This window comes from Leopardus geoffroyi, chromosome D4 (genome assembly GCF_018350155.1).
Source record: "Leopardus geoffroyi isolate Oge1 chromosome D4, O.geoffroyi_Oge1_pat1.0, whole genome shotgun sequence".
NCBI lineage: Eukaryota > Metazoa > Chordata > Mammalia > Carnivora > Felidae > Leopardus > Leopardus geoffroyi.
This window is the reverse complement of record NC_059342.1, coordinates 4,247,598-4,273,849: the sequence shown is the minus strand read 5'-3', so window position 1 is coordinate 4,273,849 and position 26,252 is coordinate 4,247,598. Positions and strand designations below refer to the sequence as shown.

Sequence of the window (26,252 nt, the reverse complement as noted above, 5' to 3'; positions counted from 1 at the left end):
GCAGGCTGGTCCTTTTAAAGCTTCTCTGCCCTTCACTCTGGACCTGGAGACCGTTTATCTCCTCAGTTTTTTCTGTTTCCCAAAAGAAGGGGTTAGCACAGACTACAATTTCCAAAGAGTCTCTGAATTTAAGAAATTTTTTAATTTAAAAATTTTTTAAATTTAAAACTAAGAAAAAGAGTGGTCGATAAGCATATTCCGAACGTACTCTTTAAGTCTACTTTTATCTGTCACATTCCTAGTTATGAGGAAAGGTACAAAATGTCTTTGGTCACTAAGTATGTATTAGTGTATCTGTTTTATGGTTGATTTTACGTTACCGTACAAAAAACCTGAACAAACATTCTTTTGTGCAGTCAGCTAAAAGAACAGCTGCAGAGGTGAGGTAGCAGGAAAAGGAGGCTGACACGATGGTTTGTGAGAGACTGTTTCCTCAGTGAGTCCCGGGGCCACGTGGCCTTCCTATTCCCGCAGCCACCAGAGCTGTCAGAGAGCTCCAGGCCAGCGTTCGGGAGTCTCGCTTTCTCGACCTGTTTCTTCTAGTGTTCTCTCTTTCGGCATTTACGTGAGCTCTCTCCTGCAGCCATAGATGCTTTGTTATACTGTTGACCGTGAACAGAGAAATGCCATTAGGCTAGCGTACGAATTATAGCAGTGCTCTGGTGTGTGTGCGCGTGTGTGTAACTGCATCTTAGTGGGGATCAGTAAGCACACGTTAGTGTTCTGTACGTGAGAGGTGGCCAGAGTGTAAGGCTTGCCTGCCAACGCTTGAAATTTCCGTGTCCCAACCCATAGCCCCGACCATGTCCTAGGCCATATGTCCAATGCCTCTGGAGCCACTCGCCCGCCCTCGGGCTTTCTTTGTATTCCAGCTTTTAGGCTAGGGCATCCCTTGTCAAAAATGCAACGCTGTTAAGAATCTGTGCCTTTAGTTTTTCTTTGTTACAGAACTAATACTTTTAGACATTTTGAGGAAGAAGGAATGTATTTTGGGACATGCTCAGCAGGCCCCTGAAAGACAGAAAGAATGAATAATACAAATGTAACACTTACTGTTGTAACTTATTAAAAAAAATTTTTTTAATGTTTATTTTTAGTGGAAGAGAGGAACACAGCATAAGTGGAGGAGGGGGCAGAGAGAGAAGAGGGGAGACAATAGAATCCAAAGCAGGCTCCAGGCTCTGAGCTGTCAGCCCAGAGCCCGACATGGGGCTCGAACCCATGAATCCCGAGATCATGACCTGAGCTGAAGTCAAGCACTTAACCAATGGAGCCACACAGGCACCCCCAAATGTAAACATTTAAAAATAAAGCTTGGCATAAAGTCTAAAAATTAGGGGAAAGAATAATCTTTTCGACAATTGGTCGAACATATGCAAAGAAATTAACTTTGATCTGTATCTCTCACTGTACATAAAAATGAGCTCAAAATGGATCATAGACGTAAGTGTGACACCTAAAACTATGAGACTTCCACACAAAATTTAGGAAAAAAAATCTTTGTGCTCTTGGGTTAGAAAGTTAAGATTTCTTAGAAAAGAGACCAAAAACACAATCTATATAAGGACAAAATGAAAATATTGGGCTTGATCAATCTCTTGTCAAAAGACACTGTTAATAGAATACAAAGACAAGTCCCAGACTGGGGAAAAATAGGGGCAAATCACATACCTGATAAAAGACTGGCAGCCTGTAAAGTATGTAAAGAACCCTCAAAACTCAGTAATAAGAAAAAAATGAAACCTTGTCATTTGCAACAACGTGAATGGAACTAGAGTGTGTTAGGCTGAGTGAAGTCAGTCAGTCAGAGAATGACAGATATCATATGATTTCACTCATCTGTGGCATTTGAGAAACACAGCAGATGAACGTAAGGGAAGGGAGGAAAAGTAAGATAAAAACAGAGAGGGAGGCACGCCATTGGAGACTCTTCAATAGAACAAACAGGATTGCTGGGGGGAAGAGGGGGCTAAATGGACGATGGGCATTACGGAGGGCACTTGTTGGCATGAGCACTGGGTATTCTATGTGAGAGATGAGTCATTTGGGTTCTACTCCTGAAGCCAAGACTACACTGTATGTTCACTAACTTGAATTTAAATTAAAAAAAAAAAAACCGAATTAGAAAATAATCAAGAGATTGGAGAAGACATTTCACCAAAGAGGACCTATGAATGGAAAATAAGTACATGACAAGATGTCCGTCATGAGGGAAATGCATACTAAAACCACGTTGGCACACCACTGAATACCAAGCTGAGTGGCTCAAATTAAGAACATTGACTGTACCAGATAGTGACAGGGGTGTGGCTTCTGGAACTCTCCTATACCGCACACAGGATTGTAAAACGGTACAGCCAGTTTTAGGGAGCATGTTGGCATTTTTTTTTTTTTTTTTAATTTTTTTTTCAACGTTTATTTATTTTGGGGACAGAGAGAGACAGAGCATGAACGGGGGAGGGGCAGAGAGACAGGGAGACACAGAATCGGAAACAGGCTCCAGGCTCTGAGCCATCAGCCCAGAGCCCGACGCGGGGCTCGAGCTCACGGACCGCGAGATCGTGACCTGGCTGAAGTCGGACGCTCAACCGACTGCGCCACCCAGGCGCCCCTGTGTTGGCATTTTTAACGAAGTTGTGCGTACACCTGCCATGTGACCCATATGACCCAGGCATCATCTGCGCAGGATAGCAGTGTGTAGACAGCCAAAACCCTTGTGTCTCTAGTCGCAAAGATGTCTTCCTCATTCCTTTTTTTCTGTCGGGCAGATGTGCTGTAGTCTACTCAGCCTGCCCCTACTTATAGACGCTTGCCTTGTTTTTGGTCTTTTGTAATTATGCAGCCACTAGGAAGAACTCGTCTGTGTGTCACAGCATCTCACATCATCACTGGTCTGTCGTCGAGTAGCGTCCGAGAAGTGAGAAGGCTGAGGGGGCTGTTCCCAGGTCCTGCTGACCTTCCTGCACAGGGGTCAGCACCCCTGGCACCTCGCCAACACAGTTGCTGGTCTTGGGATGTCTGCAGTGTCACAAGTCAGGAAGGGCATTCCATGGTTATGTAACTTTCATTTCTCTTTATAAGGGCCTATAGAGGAGGGCGAACACTCCTCTGCCCTCCGATGTCCTCTGCCTGGGGTCTTGGAAGTTATGCTGACAGAAGACAGACTAACAGGGAAACTGTGTTACCGTGTGCCTTTACGTGGGAGAAAACTCAGTGATTAGTAACTCCAGGAGGTGGTTAGAACTCAGGGGCTCAGATGCCATCTTAGGCGAAATGAAAGGAAAGGGGTTTGGGTTTCTGTGAGAGGTAGGTTATGGAAATGTATGGGGAAAGCCTTGTCTAGGGAGGCTCACCATGCAGATTTGTGTTGCTGCCTTCTCCACTGAAGAGGAGTGTTGGTCCAAGAGGAGTGTTGAGTTGTGCTCCTCCTCCCAGTGCTGGAGAGGGAGACGCCGTTACAATGGAAATTTCCTGTACAAATGTACCTTGCTTTTACAAAAGGAAAACTTAATGCTGTATTTAGAGCTTTTCCTATGTCTGCTGTTTCTCAGTTGCTTTCAGCTCAAAATAATCCTTATGCCAAAGTGGCATTTTTCAAAGTAGCATATTCTGGTCCCCTGTGGACTATTTGAATTTTCCATTGTCTGCTCACAGCTTTTGCTTTTTTCCTTTACTATTAAATTGTACTGAAACTTGAGTTTCAGTACTTTGTTGTGTATTAAGAATTAGTTCTTTGTGCCTTTTTTTTTTCCCAATTGCCCATTTACCCCCGCTTTACCAGTTTCCCTATTTACTAATTTGTCTTCAAACTTTGCTTAGTGAATGTGCCCCCTGCCCTGTGAGCTTTTTAAAAATGCATTAATCCTTTTACTACCTATAGGTTTGGGGCTATAGATCCACATTATTAAGGATTTTTCTCATTTTTGTATGTTTGTTTTTGAATGGCTTTGTTTCAGTCTGATATTGCTATGAGAAATGGACAGAGTTTTATCTTCATGTTTTTGCCTTCATTCTTGAAGAATATGTTTATTGGGTGTAGACTCTGTTAAAGAAGAAAATTCAACTGAGTAAATTCGAACATTAATTGGCTTTATTTAATGATTCGTGAATTGGGCAGCATTCCATTTTATCAAACAGAACAGAGCTCCAAGGAGCTGTATAAAATGGAAGGCTTTACAGGCAGAAGGGGCAGAAAACGGAAATTTCTGGCAAAGAGTGGGTTGTTTTAGGCAAGGTCACCTTCCTTTGAGGGAAGAAGTGGTTTGTCAGGCAGATGGCCTCACTAGTGCTGACCAGGCAATCCCAAATTGATTGGTTAGGGGTGACGTGTTTGGGAGAGGCTGAGGCTACAGTTAGGTTAGGTATTAAGTCTTGGTTGGTTGATGTGGGGCTTGGCACAAGTGACTCCCATTTTGGGCCCATTGTTGCATTTTTTAAACAGTTCCTCACTTTTGATTAGACTCTGAGCTTAACTGAGAGAGATGGGATCAAAATTTACGGCATTAACTAATAGCTTGGAAGGCACTTTTGCCATAAAACATTAAAAAAACCTCCAACTGGTTGACAGTTTCACTTTTCTGTCAACTTGGTGCTCCCATGTTTAATTTCATATAAACCTTAGATCTCGTAGTGGTCTATACGGTGATGAGTCGATGTGGCGGTCCCCAGATGGTGGGTGACGCCGTAGCGTGAGGTGGGAGCATACAGCCAGACTGCGCACGGCACCAGAGGGATAGCCTGTCGTCTGCGGGTCCTTGCCCAGCGCTCCTCCCCTCCCACTCGTCCAAACCAAAAGCTTACTGAGCTATGGCCAATATAAAGGATGCAGCTGGTTTTTGAGAGCATTAATTACTGCCTCTTTGCCTCATCGAGACACAATCGCTTGTTCTCCAGTGCTGTCTTTACCAATTCACTCAGCAGTATCTGTAGTTGCAGCAAAAGAAGAGTCAAGTTCCACTTAGCTCCTGAAAAGAAATGGTTGTGTCATTCCTGAGGAGTATGTTTCTGGAAAATGTCGAAAACTTTTTGCTGTTTGGTAGCGGAGAACGTGGTGTAGGCAGAATTCAGGTATTTACACAAAATCTGCCTTTGATGATTAGGTGAACTCTAAGGGACGGGTTACGTGGCGGAACGTTGAAGTGTATGTCGCACGTAGCGATCAGTAACAGTAGTGGCTCTTGTCTGTTCGAATTACCTCCGGGGAGCAGACTTTTTTTGTACACTAAAGCGCTTAATGTCCACGAGTAGGTCCCGAGTCCCTAATGGTTGACTTTGAGGAAAAAGTATTGTCTCTTCCTTTAGAAGAATGCCTGGATACCACTCTAACTGGCTGTTTGTTTCATGTGGCAAAAAACCCCAAAACCACTGGTATCAGATAGAAGTTGTGCTGGCAGACAGATGCGGAATTTAACAGAAAATCAAATGCATCACAGCGTTAGCATTCCTTCCAGTTGGCAACGTGACGCGTGGCTTTGTGGAGCCGACGTGTGACCCTGACCTGCCGGACCTGCGGCAGGCGCTCGTTTCTTAGTTTGAAACCCTGGATTGGAGGAGCAAGACTGAGGGACCGGAAGGCACAGAGGTGAAGCCACATTTCCCACAGAACTTTGGAACGTCTGTACACGGACACGTGGGCAGTACGCCAGGAACACGCGACAGCATGGAAAGCTTTGGCAAGACAACACAAAGCTCAGCGACAAATACGCGTCCTCGCGTTTGGAAACGGATATTCTCTTAATGAAGGGAGAAATTTCATCAAGAAGAGAAAACGTACAGCACAGAACGAGGTAACAAATCAACAAGCAAAGAATCTATATATATATACGGCTCTGAACAAAGGACTTTAGAACCAAGTGCTTATGTACAGTCCACAAAATAGTATCACAAGTTTGCACAGTATTGCCATGAATCCACACACATTTCAATGTAATGTTTTGTATGCATGATAAAATCTCTTTACTTTTGTTACTTATTTTTCATGCTTCATTATGTCCTTTTTCACAAGTGTCCCTCTTTCACGTTACTTTATCTTTTATGGCAGATTGCTTTGTGGCCAGTTAGTTACGTGGCAAAAATGTTGGTGGCACAGATGCTTGTGGCAAAGATACCTGACACGGGTTCTTATGACCCAAACCAGTCAGAATCGAATAAGCCGTAGAAAGACCCCGTTGAAGGAGTACTTTTCTTAAGCCAAATGGCTCTCTCAGTGATCCGATGTAGCTGAGTTTCAACTTCCCCAAGAGTGTTAATCCAGGTACAACAGGTGGTGGCTGCCACAGCCCAGCCAAAAGCAAGTCAAGGTCTGTCCTGTCTTCAAGAACAACTTTGGCCAGAGCGTCTCTGGGTTCTTGTTGGGCAGCTGTCTTAGCGGTGGATTCTGCAGTACTTTTAGGAGTTAAGGAGAGGTTCCTGATGATAGCCTTGTTTACGTTTACTCCCAACCAGGGAAGTTGGGGCCTGCCAGAGGATTATGAAAGGAGCTGGGAGGTCCTTTTTAAACTCGATGATGTAAATCCTGGACAGTTGACGCGTGAGGTGTCTCCATTCATTTGTGGTCAGGTGCGGTTAGAATCCTAAGAGGCATTGCCCAGTTAAGCGCCAGCCTTCTAGGTATTCATAGGTCCGAGGAGAATGATAACTACCCCAAAGAGAAATCATGTTGGTGCACAAACCCTGCCCAGTACCGTGGCACTGTTAATGGAGTGCAGCATCATGGACAGATCAGTGTCTGATTACAAATCCAGCAGTCCGAATGGTCATTTCATTCAGCAATGGCCTGGGGAATATGACTGATAGCATTATCTTTACAGGCCAGTGTCAGAGTAAAGGAAAGAAAGACAGAGAAGAACAAAGAGTTTCACGTTTAGTGAAATTACCATGTCTTGATCTGACGTCTTGGGAGAAGGCAGGCTACCTTGAAAGCAGGCTACTTCTCTTCCTAGTTAATTTTATTTGGGGGTCTCTAGCATCTACACGGGACCAGATGTCAGGTGGAGCTCTCTTCAGCTGTGAGACGTGTACCCAAGGTTCCAGTCGCTAAAGCTCGGCTGCCATCTGAGTAGTGAGGAGCACCTGGAATTGCACCTTCCGAGGAGATCCAAGGGCAGTCTTTGTTCCTCGTCATTCCACATTAGAAGGATGGGAGAACACTGGAAATACTAGTTCAGAAAGTCATCCCCAGACATTTGAGGAAACCAGAAGAGTCAGGATCCAGCCCAGTTTACAGGTATATAACAAAACCTGGGAGACAGTTAACAGGACTAGAATCTGATATTTACAAAGGTACAGACATAATTTTTCTTTCTCTGACCACCCCTACATTTTTACTAAAGATAAGCACAGTAAAACTAATTTATTTGCATTCAACTTGGCCAGGTTATTTACGTAAGTAGAAGAATAGAGATTGACCCCATAGCTCCTTTTAAAGACTGCTTTGCTGAAAATTATTTATTTGTTTTGAGAGCGAGAGAGCGTGAGTGAGCAGGGGAAGGGCAGAGAGAAAAGGGAGGGGCTGGGGAGAGAATCCTCAGTAGGCCTTGCACTGTTAGCCTGGAGCCTGATGTGGGGTTTGAACCCACGAACCGTGAGATCATGACCTGGGCCGACGTCAAGTCGATGCTGTGAGCCACCCTGGCGCCCCTTTGCTGAAAACTTTGATAAGGAACCTTTCCCTGAGGCCAGGAAGCCATGCCAAGGACTCCCCATCAGATTTTACCTGCAAATACCATTTCAGTGAAAGCTTTGGTAATATAGCCAGTGTTTCCAATTGTGTCCTGTACGAGGAAAACAGATTACTGTTGAACTGGAGCAGATAACTAATTACGTTGCCGTGAAAAGAATACTCAAGAGTTTCTAAAATCTGGATGGATCAGAGAGGGGGGGGAAAGGTAAATGTTTCATGTTTGTTTACCAAGGTACATGTTATTAAATTGTTAAAAAAAAGAATTCTCATCATCCTGCTGATAAGTTCAGTCCCATGTAATTAATCTTTTCTTGAATCTAGTTTTTCCATTAGTTTTGGAAATTCTTACCCAGTAGCTTTGTTATCTTAAAGTTTTCAGAATCCTGTTGTCCAGGTCCTTTCTGTGAATCTTTTTGAAGATGAAGCACGTTTGCAGGAACACTTTTGTGAAAGCATCTAAGTGCAAGTACTCTCTGTAAACGACAGAAACTGGCAATGCCCATTGTTAAAGGTCTGACCAGAGTTCATTTGATAAGGAAATGTAGTTATTTCTGTAATACAGTATTTTAAGATCATGTCTAGAGGCACCCGGGTGGCTCAGTTGGTTAAGCCTCCAATTTGAGCTCAGCTCAGGTCATGATCTCATAGTTCATGAGTTCAAGCCCTGTGTTGGGCTCTGTGCTGACAGTGCGGAGCCTGCTTGGGATTCTCTTGCTCCCTGCCCCTCCCTGCTCACTTAGTCTCTCTAAACAAACAAACAAACAAACAAACTTATAAAAAATAAGATCATGTCCAAAATATAGAATATGTTAAGATACATACAACAGAAAAAGGGCTCAGTATTCTTATTTGAGGATGTGTCCTATGTAATTTAACATAAGCTTAATTAGATTAACATCTCCATTTTCATAAGGAGAGAGAGCAGATCTCTTGAGCTGTTTGGCCCTTTGGAGAATCCCAAAGCTAGTTCAAGGTCAAGAAGACTTGATTTAGAATTTGATTTATTTGTCAAAACTACCTAAAGGCTTTAAAATACTTGGTCAGATAGGATCGCAGGGGAAACAATACTTAGTCATGTATTTAACTGTAGTGACAGTTAAGGACTTTAGGGGCAAATCCAGGAAGTTAAGTCATTGTAAAAAATAAACCTTGGCTCTTTTAATTGAGAAGTCTCAGTAAGTCAAAGAGATGATGGTGACAACATGGAGTGTAGGAGATTATTTTGATAAAACACAGACTCTGCTTTCTAGGAAGATCGCTTTAAAGAAAACCCTTCAGAGTCCCTAGTCAGGAGCAGACCAATAATCTAAGAAAACTTTGTCCTGTTGACAGAAGAAAGCCAAGTGTAATTTTGTACCAGTGTAGTTTTGATAATAAAATTCATTTACTTTTTTGAATTTAATCATTAGGTCCATTTCAAACTTAGCCAGCTTGAGCTACAAATCTACCACTTTTTAATTTGTGTTCAGATTTGGGGCTTTTTTTCTCCCCCCCATTCTGTAGTCTCCTCCCTTTAGGACAATATGACTTTCTTGTCCCTCAATAAAAAATAGATCTCCGTTTCTCACCCCTTCTCTTACCAGAAACCCATATCCTACTTTTCCTTATGTGATGTTTCAATGTTAGCCAGCCCCTTCATGTTTTCCAGGATCCTGTCTGCAGGCTGCAAGTGAGGTTTGAGGTGGAGAGGATAGCTCCGGAATCTACCCGAGTTTGGCCAGTTCTTTCATTCGTTTTAATATTTAGTTACCCCTTTGCTCTTTTAAGGGGATTACTGGTAGCAGTTTATCCGAGAGTCCTTTGGAGTCTGTCAACTGGAGGAGCGGCCCATATGGGGGCTCTTCTTTAGGGGCAGAGATGTTGAAACGTTTGCACAGGCCGGTTGAGGACAGTCTGTTTTCCCACGGCCCTGGTTGATTACAATAGAGATGCTGGACCCCCTGGGCCAGTGCTTCCATGATGGACCCCACCGTACGAGGGATGAGGCAGGACCCAGGTATCACTTAGGCCTCTGGCCTTGGAGCTGTAAAGTTAACAGTTTAGTGGACTTGGGTTCATGATCTTGCATTTCTAAATATTCATCAGCCTTTTGCAAAGAGATTTTTAATGAAGCTATTTGGGACTTTTGAAGGCTTTTTAACATTTCAGTATACCGGTAAAAAAATTAGGTGTCCCTTTCAGTTTGTCTAATCTGGGAACCCTTGCTCTCCAGGGTACGTCCGACGTGAGTGATCTTGTCTAATTAGAATGGTCCTCATGACGGCCGTGGTAATTCTGGGTTGTCGTTAGCGCTGGAAAGTGACTCGCTCAACTCTTTGGAACTTAAGGATTCCGTTCTTCTTATTAATTAGTTCAGTTTCGTTATTTTTAGCTAAGCCAAACTAGTACCTAAAAGGGATGTACCATGGGGAGGGAATGATGTGATGTTTTGCAGCTTACCTTGTCACTGTAGGTAACGAGACGTTTTCACGAGGTGAATAGCTATTGTCAGTTGAACCTGTTCCGTGTACAACTTACCCTGATTGAGTTTTAGGCTGGATGGGGAGTAACGTAACAGCATTTCAGTGTTGCACCCGTGTCTGCCAATCCTTGTGGCTTTTTAGCCTCTGAGACTCACTAGCGGTAGCCTTTACGTACACAACGTAAGACACACGTGTGTCCCACAGCACCGCCACAGTTACTCAGGATGTTACCGCGGCCCGGCCTAGGGGAGGCCCGGCGTGTACCTCCAATTCCTGTGGAGCCGTGGCCTGGGGAAAGGGCAGAACCAGCAGACCCCAAAGTGGGGATTGCAGACGGATTCCAAACAAGTGGGGAGCGACAGCTGCCACTGGCTGTCCCCAGTATGGGATCCGGGGTGTTCTAGTCAGATGGTGAATTGTGGTCTGTTTCAAGCACTGGTGGCTTCGGTTCCAGATGGAACTGCCTGGTATCTCAAGCTGACCTGCCCGGACTAGAGAGCCGATTAGATCGAGAGCTTGATGCCAAGAGAGCAGACCCAGACCCTCAGGGAAGACAGGAATGATAGAGAATTCAAAAGGGTTCCCAGGTGCCATACCTGAGTTTCTTGTTGTTCTCAAAGCTGATGGAAGACTCCTTCGATCCCACTGCTGCCACTGAATCTGTTAAACGACATTGAACCGGGTTAGTTGGAAGACACAGTCGGCTTTGCCAAACAGCTCATGACTCAGCAGCCTCACATCCTGGCTGACGGGAGCTCTGAGGTGCTGTGCAAAATGGAAGCCTTTTGTAGGCAGAAGGGGGCGGGAAGAGGATTGTTCCCGGCAAGGTCCCTGGCCTTCCTTCCTGGGAAGGTGGGGGTCTGCCAGGCAGTTAGTTAGCCCACTGGTGCCGGCCGGGTGATTCCCATGGTCTGGTTCAACAAAGGTCACGTTGCTGGGAGAGGCCGAGAGTGCACGTGTGCTGGGGATGAAGCCTCGGTTTGCTCAGGCTGCGCTTAGCGCAACTAACTCCATTTGAGCCTGTTGTTTTTCCCTTTGTTAACAGCTCCTGGGGGGATGTTAGGTCCTTTCAGCCCTGTGACAGTATCTCACTCTCCGCTGGCATCTGCTCTGCCTGAGAAGTTGGCTCTAGTGTCATTTTTGGTTCTTTGAAGAAGTCTGTTAGGGTTTTTCTTTTCTTGTTTGTTTCTTTGTTTTTGTTTGCCTACTTCCTTTACATTTTGTTTTCTTCCTCTCTGGCTTCTTGGATTACCATTTTATTTATTAAGGTATAGATTTAATTTTATTTATCTCGCTAATTCACTGGTACTGTTAATAGGTGAATCGGTTCCCCTCAGTGTTCAGCAATATCCAGTGAGCACCTCTTCAAATATTCTTTGTCTGTTCCTTCTTTCCTTTCATCTCAGAATCTGCTAGATTTATGCAAGACCGGATCGTTGTTTTTCCTCCTCTGTATGCTGGATTTGGGATAATTCTAATTTACTTATGCTGTGTTCAACCTGCTGCTGAGTAGATCTCTGAAGTGTTTCATGTTAGTTACTGTGTTTTCCCTTTCTAGAAACTCTGTTTAGTTCATTTTAAAATCTCTAAATCACTTCTAGTTTTCTTTTTCCTGCAAATATATTTGAGTTTGTCATTCATTCACGTATGGTAGATGTATTTGTTCTAAAACCTGGACCCGATCGTTTTGTTTTTGGTCTTTGTGAGTCTTTTTTACCCTCTTTATTGTTTCTATTGGTTCTCGCTCTTGTCTTTTTCTTTTTGTGTCTGAGTATCTTTGTGTGGCGGTCATTCCTGGGAAAATTTACCTGTAGGCGCTCTGACTAGGGTTGAATGTGCCCTGCCCCGGAGAGGTTTGTATCTGTTCTGCTCTTGGCCCAAGGGCAGGGCTAGTTGGATTTCTCATCAGTTCTTCAGGGTCCCTGGGTGCCCAGGTTCTGTGATGCTGGGAGGCAGAACTACACAGTTGCAGTTCTGTGGCTGTAAGTCCCCAGTTTTCCTCTTTCTTTTTAGCCCTCCTCTGGCTCTGTTTAGCACGAGGACAGCCTTTTATGCAGTGCTTTGTGGTTGTGAGGTTGGAGATCTGGTTTACCTTCCTAGAACGGAGCCTCTGTAGTCCTGCACGATGGGTGGGTCTCCTTTAGCCTCCCCACCTGGATCAGGCTCTAGCTCTTGACTCCTTTCCTCCAACCTGGTGGCCCTGGAACCTGGATCAAGAGCCAGGGTTCAGTACGTGTGACTTCGCCTGGGGCGTTCGTGACTGAGGGGTTCCTGTATTCTGCCTACTTAGGTGATTTCTGGTTTCATCTGTAAAATGGCCGTTCTTTCAGATCTCTAGTGCTTATTATATATATATATATATGTATATAAATGCACACACACACACACACACACACATTTTTTTTCTTTAATCTTGAAACCCAGCATTCCTTTTGTTTGTTTTCAAAGGGAAAATTGTCTGATCCAAATGTCTTATTTCAAAACTGTATTCAACTTATTAGACTTTTTTGCTTTTCATTAAACATAGAAATTTTAGGATTGAGATATTTACCATATTAGGTACTTTGTTATAAGTCACTTGTTTAGAAATTGTATCTGTGTTTTGACTGTTTTATTTAGTATACTTATTTGTCATTTAGCTTATTTGTAGATTAAAAAAAATTTTTTTTAATGTTTATTCATTTTTGAGAGAGAGAGAGAGAGAGAGAGAGAGACAGAGTGTGAGCATGGGAGGGGCAGAGAGAGAGGGAGACACAGAATCCGAAGCAGGCTCCAGGCTCTGAGCTGTCAGCACAGAGCCTGACGCCAGGCTCGAACCCATGAACTGTGAGATCATGACCTAAGCCAAAGTTGGATGCTCAACTGACTGAGCCACCCAGGTGCCTGTGTATGTTTTTAATGTGGAAACATAGCTTTAGAGACTATTTTTGTTTGATATCTGGTCTCCGTTACTTTGTGGACAGATTATCTAGTATAAGTTACTTTGTCGTTGCGGAGGTTTTCTCTCTGACCGAGGGCACAGTTAGCATTCATGCATGTTGCCCAAATATTTGAAAGTAAGATGGGGTGCAGGGTTCTTTAGATCAAACTTGTTATTTGTATTTTTCCCATCATCTGTATCAGGGTGGGGAAACTTTCTATAAAGGACCGGTTGGTAAATTTGTCAGGCTGTGGGGCCGTTAGTAGTTGGGGGACCAACTCCTCATCTCCACGGCTGCTGCGTGGGGCTGCCCTAGACCACACACCAGGGTGGGCGTGGCTGCATCCCGCCACAACAGTGTTTGAAGCAGGCAGCAGACGGGCCTCATCTGTGTCCTTACAGCGTCTGTCTGTTTCATGTACTGGATTCTGATACGAAGGATCAAAAACTTCCCTTGCTCGTTGTGGATTGTCTGTGTTCTCAGGACACGTTGCAGAACATACCAGTACACTTGTGTCTTTCTGTTTCTAGTCATTGTTCCCTTTGAGGCATTTTGTCAGTGCTCCAGCTATCTGTTGCCACCATATTACTGTTTAACAGTCCACTCCTAGAGTCAGTGGCTCTAAATCAACCACCATTTACTTAGATCTGGTGCGTATACAGGAGCGGTTTAGGCTGGGCCCATCGAGCAGGTCTGGTCCTCCTGGGTGGCCCGCTCACCTATCTGGTGGCGGCCCATGTGGCTGGCCCAAGATGGACCCCTGGGATAACTACCATAACTCAGCCTTTCCCCCACCCTTCCTCCTCCTGCAGGCTGGCTGGTTAGGGCCTGTTCTGAGTGTAGGTGGAGACCTGTAGGTGTTGGTGAAGCCCCTGCTGTTTGCACCACTGACTAATGCAGTTCACCTGACTGTCCTTGCCGGGGCCAGGGGCGGGGGCCCCAGTGCAGCCCTTGTACTCAGGGCCAGGGAGGACAGCAGCTGCAGTCTGGTCTTTTTCTTCTCAAAAAAAAAAAAAAAAAAAAAAAAAAAATATACACACACACACACACACACACACACACACACACACACACCATTCTTGGTTTTAATCCAAAATTGATGTGTTACTTTGTTTTGAGGGAAACTTTTCAGAATTACTTGAGAAATATAACTTAAAATGTTATGTTAAAAATGAAAAATCGCCATCTATTCTATAGCACATTTTTTCCTTTCCCTAAAATGAAGGCTTTTTCGACCAGAAGTATCTCATGTGTCTTGTTACAATGACAAATCATTTACTACACCGAAAATAATAAAATGGGTAAAGTTAGTTTTTCTCAAATCAGCTTACTTAAATGAGAACGTGTGAGATTCCCAGTCGATGGCACAGTCGGATCCTGAGTTCACTTGCCCTCACGGACACAGCGAGGCTGCAGACAACATACAGAGCATCTCTCCTTCAGAAGGACCTGAACAGCTCTTCCAGGGACTGACATACAAAGAAAAGGCCACAGCAAGGAGGGCAGGAGAGGCAGAGTTGAGGTCTGATTGGGACCCATGTCCAGCCCACAAGAAGGAAGGATACCACAGACCTGGAGAAAATACGTAGTGCATTTAGAATGTGTTTGAACCGAAGCCACATCAACTTAAAATAGACTGCTGTATACATAGGGTGTTACATGAATCTCACGTAACCAGAAACCTATGATAGCTACACAAAGAACAATCTAAACATAACAATAAAGAATGTCATCAAATCAGAAGAGAGCAAGAGAAGAAGAAAGGAACAGCGAATTATAAAAAACCAGAAAGCAGTGAACAAAATGGTCATAAGTATACCTAATCAATAATTACTTTAAATGTAAAGAGAGTAAATAATACACAAGACAGAGGGCGATCGAATGGATAAAAAAGTAAGACCCATCATATGTTTCCTACCATACTCCCTTCAGACCCAAAGACAGACTGAAAGTGAGGGGTTGTAAAAAGATACTCCATGCAAATGGAAATGAAAAGAAAAGCTGGGGTAGTAATACCTATATCAGACAAAACATACTTTAAGACAAAAACTAACAAGAGACAGCATTACATAAAGATAAAGGAGTCAATCTAACAAAGTGGATATGACAATTGTAAATATCTCTATATCCAACACAGGGCCACCTAAACACACAAAGCAAATGTTGTAGACATAAAGGGAGAAAATGACAGCAATACAATAATAGTAAGAGTCTTTCATAGCCCACTTACATCAGTGGATCAGATTATCTAGACAGAAAATCTAGACAGAAAATAAGGGAGGAATGGCTTGGAACAACACATTTTACCAGACGGATTTAATAGATATATACAGGACATCCTATCCAGAAGCAACAGAATATATAGTATTTTAGTGCACATGGAACGTTCTGTAGGGTAGATCACATTAGGCCACAAAACAAGTCTCGATAAATTAAAGACTGAAATCCTATCCAGCATCTTTTCAGGACACAACAGTGTGAAACTAGAAATCAGTAACAGGGAAAGCGTGGAAAGAACACAAACACATAGAGGCTGAACAAACACATAGAGACTGAGCAACCAGTTGCTCAATGAGGAAATCGATGACATAAAAAAGGCCTTGATGAATGAAAATGAAAACACGATGTTCCAAGATAGCAAGATGCAGTAAAAGCAGTTCTAAGAGGGAAGTTTATAGCGAGACAGGCCTGCCTTGATGAACAAGAAAAATCTCAAACTGATCTTACACCTGAAGGAGATGGAAAAAGAACAAAAAGCCCAGTGTTAGTAGAAGGGGGAGAGGAAAGTAATAAAGATGAGCGTGCAAAGAAAGAAATACAGACAAAAAATACAATAGAAAATATAAATGATACTAAAAACTGGTTCTTTGAAAAGATAAGCAACATTGATAAACTTTTAGCTAGACTCATCAAGAAAAAACGAGAGAGAACTCAAATAAATCAGAAGCGAAAGAGGAAAAGTTTACAACTGACACCACAGAAACAAAGGATCATGAGACAACTACCAACAATTGTGACCCAACAGTTGGACAGCCTACAAGAAATGGGTAAATTCCTGGAAATCTGGAAATCTACAATCTTCCAAGACTGAATCAGAAAGAAATGGAAAATCAGAATAGATGAATTACTAGTAGTGAAATTGAATCAGTAATAAAAACTCCCAACAAACTAAAGTTTAGGGTTAGTTACCTTCACCATTGAATTCTTATAAACGGTCAAAGAACAGTTAACCTATTTTTCTCAAACTGTTCCAACAAATTGAAGGGGAAGGAACACTTCCAAATTCATTCTATGAGGCCAACATTACCTTGATACCAAAACCAAACACACCATTAAAAAAAAAAAATTATAGGCCAATATCTCTGATGATAGCAAACCAAATTCAATATAGTCAGAGGACCATATGCCACTATCAAGTGGAATTTATCCCAGAGATGTAAGGATGGTTTAATGTAGGCAAACTAATCAGCATGATATACCCCATTAACAAAATGAAGGCCACAAACCATCTGATCACCTCCATAGATGCAAAAAAGCATTTGACAAAGTCAGTGTCCATTTATGCTAAAAACGCAGCAAACTGGATGTAAAGGAACGATACCTCAATATAATAAAGGGCTATATATGAACAAACCCACAGCTACACATATTCAGTGTTTAAAAGCTGAAAACTTTTTCTCTAAGATTAGCAACTAGACAAGAATGCCTACTCTTGCCACTTTTATTCAATGCAGTACTAGAGGTACGAGCCACAGCAATTAGACAAGAAAAATAAAAGGCATCCAAATTAGTAAGGAAGAGGTCAAACTGTCACTGTTTCCAAGTGACATGATATATATATACATATATCTATATATCTATATATTTATATATCTATATCTATATCTATATCTATATCTATATCTATATAATATATATAGAAAACCCTGAAGACTCCACCAAGATGCTATTACAAGTAATAAATGTATGTTGCAGCATACAAAACTAATATATATCCAGAAATCTGTTGCAAATATATACACTAATAATAAACCAGTATAAAGAAAAATCAAGAAAAGAGTCCCATTTACAATAGCATCAAAAAAGAATGAAATACCTAGGAATAAATTTATCCAAGAAGGTGAAAGACCTATACTCTGAAAACTCGAAGACATTGATGAAAAAAATAGAAAATGACACAGATAAATGGAAAAACATACCATGTTTGTGGATTGGGAGAATTAGTACTGTTAGATGCCCATACACCCAATGCAATCTATAGATTTAATGCAATCCCTATTAAAGTAACAACAGCATTTGTCACAGAACTAGAACAAATGTCCTGAAATTTGTATAAAACTGGAAAAGACCCTAGATAGCCTAAGCAATTTTGAGAAAGAACAAAGCTGAAGACCTCACACCTACTGATTTCATGATATGCTACAAAGCTACAGTAATCGAGAACAGAATGGTACCAGTGCAAAAACAGACACATAGATCAGTGGGACTTAATAGAGACACCAGAGCAAAGCCACACTTTTGTAGTCAATTAATCTATGACAAAGGGGATAGTTAATCAGTGACAATATACAATAGGGAAATGACAGCCTCTTCAACCAGTGGTATTGAGAAAACTGGATAGCTACATGTAAATCAATGAACCTGAACCACTTTTTTTTTTTTTTTTTTTTTTTTTTTTACCCCATACAGAAAAATAACCCAAATGTTAAGACCTCTGAAACTCCTAAAAGGAAACGTGGGCTCTAACGTCTTGGATATCAGTCTTTGCAATGTTTCTGGATCTGTCTCCTTGGACAAGGGCAACAATAGCAAAAATAAACGATTGGGACTGTGTCAAAACAAAACACTTTTGCACAGTAAAGGAAACCATCAACAAAATGAAAAGGCAGCCAATTTACTGAATGGTACAATATATTTGCAAATGATATATTCCCTAAGGGGTTAATAGCCAAAATATATAAACTCATACAGCTCAACACCAAAGCAACAATATAATTAAAAAATGGGCAGCAGACCTCAGTAGACGTTTTTCTAAAGTAGACCAACAGATAGCCAATCTATACGTGAAAATGTGCTCAACATCACTCATCATCAGGGAAATGCAGATCAGAACCACAATGAGATACACCTCACATGTGTCACCATGGGTAGTGTCGAAGAGAAAAGGGAACCTTCCTGCACTGTTAATGGGAATGTTGATTGGTAGAGCCAGTGTGGAAAACAGTATGGAGGTTCCTTTAAAAATTAAAAATACCATATGATCCAATAATCCCACTCGTGGGCATTCAAAGAAAATGAAAACACCAATTTAGAAAGGTATCTGCACTCCCGTGTTTGTTGCAGCATTATTTACAATAGCTGAGATATGGAAGCAACTCGAGTGTCCATCAGTAGATGAATGGATAAAGTTCACCAATAGATGAATGGATAAACACTGGCTATTAGCCATAAAAAGGAATGAGATCTTGTTATTTGTGGCAGCACAGATGGACCTAGAGGGTATTATGCTAAGTAGTCAGAGTTAGAGAAAGACATCTGCCTTTTACTTAGATGTTGAATCTAAGGCACAAGACGAATGAACAAACAAAACAAACAGACTCACGAATAGAACAAATGAGTGGTTCTCAGCAGTGGGAAGTGGGAGAAGGGATGAAGTCAGTGAAGGGGATGCAGATGTATAAACGTCCAGCTATAAAATAAGTAGGTCATGGGGTGTTACGTACAGCACAGAGAAAACCATCAATAACGATATAATAATTACGTATGGTAATGGATGGTCACTAGACCTATCGTGATCGCTTCATCGCGTGTGTAAACGTTAAGTCATGATGTTGCATGCTTGAAAGTGACATAACATTGTATGTCTCTGACTTCAATGAAGAAAACAATAAAAGGAGGGAAAAGGGAATGTGTGATGTTGCCGTCAGTAGACAGGCAAGCACTATTTCTGAAATGCTGATTTGTGCCATTGTACTTTAAGTGTTTGCTGGGTGCCCTGTAAAGAGCCAGTGTGTCAGTGAAATGAAAGGACTCACCAGCAGAAAAAGTAGACCCCGTAAGCAGGAGGGGTCCACAATACCGAGAGAATAAAAACAATACGGCGATCCAACGTCTCCGATCCTGGAGGAAATAGAGGGATTCCTTTCAAATGAGGAGTGTGGCCTCGTTCTGAGACCAGCGTTGTGGGCGGATGGGGAAGGGGGTGCGGGAAGTAGACAGGACCCGTGCGGATGGAGAAGCCGTGAATTGTAGTGTTGCTGAGTGCCTACGTGAGGGCTGGAGAGGAGAGCCGCCTTGTAGACACGGGGTACAGGGGCCGTGCCACCAGGGTCGAGCGGTCAGGGTTGCAGGAGAGTTCAGTACTCTCCAGGGCTTCCTGGGCCAGGGTTGTGCCCTGGCCCTGGGCTGAGCTCCGGGCGGCCTCATTCCCCAGACCTCGAGATTTCCTGCAGCCGCGTGCCTCAATGCAGATGCGGCATCAGGGCGCACAAGAGGGTTGCATGCAGAGAACGACTAAGGGAACGGCAAGGTTAAGTAGGAGGCTGGAGATCACCGTCCCCACCCGGATGTGGCTGAAGACCTCCAGCGGCAGGAAGACCAGACTGCGGAGGATGAGGAGGCTGAAGGACCGGGTTGGGGGGACGGACGGGAGGAGCCGGGGAGATGGGTGAACCCAGCCGGAGTGGGGCTGGCGCATCCCTCAGGTGAGAATTCAGGGAGGCGGTTGCTGGCATGGATGGAGAGGGGCCCAGCCTCTTCCCAGCCTTCAGGTTTGTCCCCCTCCCGAGGCTTTTGGTGCTCAGCCCTGGCGGCTTGCGTTCCTTGAGGAACAGCCGTCTGCCCCGTGTTTGCTCAGCCTCGAACTTACCCAGGTGCGTGTCGTACCTTCTTTTGCCAGCATTTTGCCTTCAGCATGATGCCTTCCGCCTTGCTCCTTTCATGCTGTGCCATTGCTGACTCCTGTGTGAGTTCTGGAGTAGTGTTATATTTTGGTCCTTAGCGCTTTTCTTAGCTGCAGGGCTCCTTTACGTTCTGGTCTCCTGATTTATCTTTGCCCCTTTGAGTCTCATGTATTGATTTCACGTCTTGTCTAAATTATGGGAACTTTCCCATTAGTTCTTGCACTGGGCTTCCTTCCTTGAAGAGTGGTGTCTCAGGCACGCCCCGTGCTTTTGCTGTCCTCCGCGGGTGGCTTGTGTGGTTTGCCTGGAGGAGCGAGGAGGCTGGCGGGTTTCTGTGGCGTTACCATGCCGGGTCTCTTTCATCGCCCGGGAGCCTCTGTTGGGATTGTTGCCCTGCACAGGGAGGGGCGCTGCACAGCGAGGGACTGTTGTGTTGAGGGCTGAGTATTGCCTGTGCTCCTGTCATCCGAGAGCATGGGAGGAGGGAGCAGGGGTGGCAGGATTCACCCCCCAGGGGCTGGAGGTGGTCCGCTTGCAGCTGTGTAGAAGGCCTTCCCCAGGCTCCCCTCCCCCCTTATCAGGGCCATACCTGTTTCCGTTTTATCACTTGTTCCCCACCTAGGGACAGAGGGCAGGGCTCTGCTCATGCCCCATCCCCTGCCCCCCAAGGTGTCCCACCTGCGGCCCCTGTATCACTGTTGGCAGCTTGAGATAGAAAGGATGGGCGGGGCATCTGGGTGGCTCCCTTGATTGAGCCTCCAACTTCAGCTCAGGTCATGATCTTGTGGTTTGTGAGTTTGAGCCCTGCGTCGGGCTCTGTGCTGACAGCTTAGAGCCTGGAGCCTGCTTCGGATTTTGTCTCCCTCTCTCTCTGCCCCTCATCGGCTTATGCTCCGTTTCTCTCTCTCTCAGAAATAAATAAACATTAAAAAATAAAAAGGATGGGCACATTCCATGGTGTGCGCGTGTGTGTGCCGGGAGGGCAGGGCTGGGGAGCCTTGGAATGAGGGGGGCAGGGGGAGCAGCCAGTTGGGGTCGCGTGCTGGCCCCGTGTCTGCTGACCCTCACTTGGGGCCTGTTTCCCTGTCTGCATGAAGGGTGCTGAGGGTCCTGCTTCCTAAGGGGTGGGAAGGACTTGATGTGCTAATACCTGTAAGTCACACGGGACCAGGTTGCTGCTCTTTAGGGCCGATGTTTGTTCCCTGTAGGGATTCTGTAAACCGCTCCTTTGGGCACTTCTCCCACTCACTTATCCTGACCCCTCTGATCTTGTTTCCTTTATGTTCACATTTGCCTTTTTTTCATGGAATTCTTGTGGGTCTTTGAAGGTAATTACTGGTTAGGTAATCAGGATCATTTCTGCCTTCTGCCTCCAGATTGCTTCTCTCCTCAGATGCAAGTCAGAGTGGCATCTCACTGCTCTGTGGGACAGGCAGCTGAGAAGAGCGGCCTGGCTCTCAAAAAGTTTCCGCTTTTTAATTTGTCATGGGGCTGCCTTCACACTCCTGTGCTCATGCGGAAGAGGGGCTGTGACAGCTCCGAGGCCGTCCCGCCCGTGTACCGCTGTGGGCTGCGTGGCCTGCAGGTGATGTGTGTCGTGTGCGTCCCTGGCCTGCTGTGCCGTGATCACGCCGTAAGGTGGTGGTGCTGCTTCTGCCTCAGTGCTGTTCTCCCCTCACGTTTTCTGCCCCCTCACTGAGCTTTCCACTAACTTCTCTTGGTTTTAAAGAAAGAGTCTAGGAGTTAGCCGTGAGCTAGCCAAATATCTGTCCTAGAAAATTCTGCTGTATGTATTTGAAATGTGTTATCAATGCATATGATGTTTCCAGTGTTTAAAGAGTTTTCCATTTAAAATACTGACGAAATGGCCTAGTTTTAATGTTTGCATCTCCGACTTAGATGTTCTCCAAGGAACATCTTTGTCAATCCATTGTTGACATAAAGCCGTATTTCACACGATTGTAAAAGAACTTTGTTCTCTCTAGGAGGGCAGTAATTAACTGCTGTCGTGTCTGAAAGTGCCGTCCGCGTGTTCTACCGGAAGGGGGAGAGGACAGGCTTGCCCCTCCGGAGCCTCCCGTGTGCGGTGTGTAATGAGCAGGACTCTGGGAGAGGGTGAGGGGAGCCGCTAGCCCATCTTCTCTGGGGACTTCACCTACGTCCTCGGCAGCGTACCCGGGAAGCCAGCTGTGAGGCTTGGGGAGAAAAGGAAAGAGCATCGGCATTTAGCCAAGTTAATTTCACATACATTTTACATCCATCTGAGCCTCAGTGTACTTAAAAAATTTTTTTTTTTTCAACGTTTATTTATTTTTGGGACAGAGAGAGACAGAGCATGAACGGGGGAGGGGCAGAGAGAGAGGGAGACACAGAATCGGAAACAGGCTCCAGGCTCCGAGCCATCAGCCCAGAGCCCGACGCGGGGCTCGAACTCACGGACCGCGAGATCGTGACCTGGCTGAAGTCGGACGCTTAACCGACTGCGCCACACAGGCGCCCCTTCAGTGTACTTTAAAGTACGAACCTGTAATAAATATATAAAACCCTCTGGATTAAACCTGCACCTGACGTTTCTGTGCATTTGTGAGCAAGCCAGCGACCAGGAGCGTCGCGCGTAACCAGGAAGTCTGTGGGTGTGGTGTTGGGGTGTTACCCCAACATTTTATTGTGACGGTTTTGTCATTTTAATTGGTATTCTGTTAATACGATACAACGAACGTTGGGAAAATACGTAACAGATAATTGTTATGAATTAGCCCAGCCGAACACGGCAACGTCAGAGCTGTGGGCAAACGCACGTGAACTGCTACGATGTGCTGTGGGTAGTTGTTGCTGGTGGAGGAAGGGGTTGTGGTCGCTGGGTAGGGGGTTTGTTTTATTTTGTTTCGGGTGTAGGGAGAAGGTTGCTTGTTTCCGACAGGATTTCTGTCTCGCAGCAGGAGTTAGAGTTACGAGAACCCGAACCGGGTATTGGATACATCTTACAAAAATAATGTGTTTCCAGTAAGTCAGAGTTGCTTCATCCTCCTCGGATACGCGCTCAAGAATGGCTCATTCCCCTTTGTTAATAGGAAACAGTTGTCAACTGGTTCCCTAAGTAACAAAATCTTCCTGTACCGTCATTTCACGGACCGCTTGGCTGTTCTCCCGATAAGGAGTAATAATGCTAATTAGTTATCTTCATGGTTTCAGCCACTGTGAAACACCATGTCTGTTTTCTTTTGCTGTTTGTTTTCTGTTCAAAATGGAAAAAGAAGAGGCTGTTCCTCCCAGGGGACCTCAAAGTGCAGGGGTGAAGGGCTGGCCGCGCTGGCCCAGCACCCTCCTCGCTGGATGTGTGCCGATGCTCACCCCCACCGGTCCCGGGCATCTGGCCTCTTCCTGCTGGGAGAGCCCTGAGGCCCGCAGGGTCAGGTGGCGGCGGGCCCGCGTCGGCCGCACAAGGGGAGGGGGCCGTACCTAGGTGGAAGGAGGGCCCGAGCCTTCGGTCCAGGGACCTTGACAGAAATCCGTTTCCCTGCGGCAGCACGGTGTGGTGGGAACTGACCACCGTGCACTCTTGTTCTGACGCTCCCTGCCATCGGTCACGGCCTGGTACCAGCAGCTGGTCTTTCCTTCCTTCCGGTCATCCAGGTGCGTTCCTGTGCTAACTCCCTCCAAGACTTTGCCCTGCCACAGTTAGCTCTTCGAGGAGCCGTGCCTCTTCTGTCTCGGAGAGGGGGCGGCTCGCCGTCGGGAGAAGCAGGTGGGCCGCAGGACCAGACTCCCCTCGTTCACCCACTGCTCTGCCTAGTGGGCATGAGTTACCCTCCTGAGCCTTTGGTCCTCCCATTTGTCAGATGAGGACTGATGATCGTTGCGGCCTTGGGATTCTTGCGAAAGTAAGTAAGGATGTGTTAAATTACGCAGTGCCTGATGTGTTCTCACTAAATGTGGTTATTTATTCCATCAATCATGGTTCTGCTGTGCCGGAATCTTTAAATTTTTACCATGTGACCTGCTTTTGATGAGGGAAAACAAAGTATTCGGATCTTTGTGCCCACTCCATTATTTAGTCATTTTGTCAAATATTTGTGTATGTTGTTTCATTTATCAATAAGAGTTTACAGGGTCCTTTATCCAGAGAGAAAACGTGTGCACATTGAGGATTCTTGTGTCCTCAGCCCTTTCTGAGACCCTCATCTAATGAAGTGGTCAAGGTGCAATTTGTAGGAAACACCAGAGCGTCCTCTCTTTTTGTCGATACAGTTAAATTAACACTTTTTAGGAAGGCTAGAAGCACCGGTGATGTGTGGGTGTCACTCGCTCTACTTCTGACCGTAGTTGGCAAAGACTGTTTTTCACGGGACGAGCTTTCCAGAAGGAACGTCTTCCATATTATACTCTCTCCACTTTGCCCCCTTTGTTATTTTTTAAAGATAATGGTTAACATGTTCTGTTCATCTCTTCCTTGAGTTTGAAAGACTGGAGGACGATTTTAGAGTTTTGGAAAATGCCGCGTGAATGTGCTCTGGAAAAATGCGCCTGTGGCTCATGGGCAGATGGGCAGAAGAAGAGATGGCTTTTACATCACGGGCTGTGCACTTGAGCCTCGTGCCTGTGCTTGGCAGCCTCTAAGTGCCCACTCCACGTGGGGCCCCTTCCCTCGTGAGGCCTGGGCGTATCGATGGCCCAAAGAATGTGGCAGAAGGCATGGGAAATCGCCTCCCAGGTCCGTCTTGTGTCTGCTCTCTGGAATTGTCACCCTGGGAGAGCCACTTGCCAGGCTGAGAGGAAGCCCCACGGAGTGGCCGCTGGGGAGCGGGACCCACAGGCCAGCAGTGGCTCGAGTGAGCCTAGACACCCGGGGCCGTTGCTACCACGTGATCACGTGACGATGCCTGGATTCCTGACCCACAGAAACTGCACACGACTAAATGCTTGCTGTTCTAAGCCACTGAGTTCTCCGGTAACTTGGAACATGCATTTAACTTTCAACCGTAGTTCTTATGGAATCGGTGGCGGAAATGAAACAGTCTCTTCTAAAGCACAGACCGCGTGGTTTATGCTTCGCCACATTTGCCATTCTTTTGCCTTAGGGAATATTATCACGTAACTGTTTTCCATGTTTATGAGGTTTGTTTTAAAGCATAATATGGTAAATACAACTCAAAAAGAGGTGGAATTTAGTGGTATCTATAGATAGCAAACCATTAAATTTGGTATCTTATTTCAGAAATCACGTGGCTCACCGCAGGGGGTAAACATGACACGTTGTATTTTTAGTAAATATCGCTACGTTAAAGAAAGCCAGGAGTTTTCATTAGGGTGGCCATGTCTGTACATACATGCGTGTGTGTTCTCACTTGACGCCATAATTACATACCTGTGAGTGGTCTCAGAAAGGAAGGGATACGCAGCCCAGCTGTAATCCTTGTGATGTACTTGCACTCGCATGACTTGAACCGACTGTATTTATCTTATATAATATATCGTCTGTATAATTAGCCATTGAAGCAGAGAAGACGTAACCCTGTACAACGGTTGCAGCGTCCTATGACGGATAGCACAGAATATTCACCCTAGGGAGACTTCTGTTCCCGCAAGAGTAGTAGTTTGATACGTGTGTGGACGTCAGCGGACGGAAGAGTCCGCTGGCTCGCTTCTTTCCGCGGCCTTCGTTTTCTCTGAGCCGTCCCCGGGTTTAACTTCAGGCGGACCTGTGGTGTTTCCGTCCGGTTTGCAGACACCCACTTTTCTTGCAGGTGGGAGGATCGTTTAGTCTCTGGCCGTCTCCCTTCCCACTACCGAGACCGTCGCTGGGCGTGGGCTGCCTCGTTTCTCCCTTTGTGCGAAGCCCCGTCCTCCCGCCCGCCGGGCGAGCCGTGGGGGGAGGGGGGTGGGGGCGGGCAGGAGTCGTGCCGACCGGGTGTCCGTGCCGCGGCCGCCCTGCTGCCGAAGGCGCCGTGCCCGTGCAAAGTGAGCCGCAGATCCTATCACGGTCTCTTGGGTTTTGCAACCGAAACAAGCGTCGCGACCGAAGAGGGGCTCCCGGGAGGCCGAAGGGACAGGGGAGCCTGACCCGCGCGGTCCAGGGCCGTGGCTGCGGACCGCGGGTGCAGTTTCAAGTCGGACGGAGACGGACGGCGCCTCGAGCCTCGGCCGCGCCCGTCACGTCACGTCACGTCACGTCACGTCACGTCACGTCACGTCTGGAGTGCGGCGGCGCGCTGGGTGGCGGGCGACTCCCATCTGGGGCAGCCCCGACACACGCCGGCACGGGTGGCGCTGTCGGGCCGCGCGGCTG

General features: G+C 45.5%; 1 protein-coding gene and 1 long non-coding RNA gene across 18 annotated transcripts in view; one reads left to right on the top strand and one right to left on the bottom strand.

Moving 5' to 3' along the window:
- The window catches only part of LOC123592531, a 38,795-nt gene extending 13,353 nt beyond the window's left edge, over positions 1-25,442 (bottom strand). Inside the window, exons 1-3 of one of the 4 annotated variants that reach the window (XR_006709824.1) lie at positions 25,332-25,442; positions 10,740-10,803; positions 489-577 (exon numbers count right to left, since the gene is read on the bottom strand). This is a non-coding gene — a long non-coding RNA (uncharacterized LOC123592531). Of the gene's footprint in view, positions 1-488; positions 603-9,961; positions 10,070-10,739; positions 10,804-25,331 lie in introns of those variants that run through there. The other 3 variants (XR_006709823.1, XR_006709826.1, XR_006709825.1) reach the window with 3 other exon arrangements.
- The window catches only part of AUH (AU RNA binding methylglutaconyl-CoA hydratase), a 350,873-nt gene that overhangs the window by 118,122 nt on the left and 206,499 nt on the right, over positions 1-26,252 (top strand). The window lies entirely within an intron of this gene.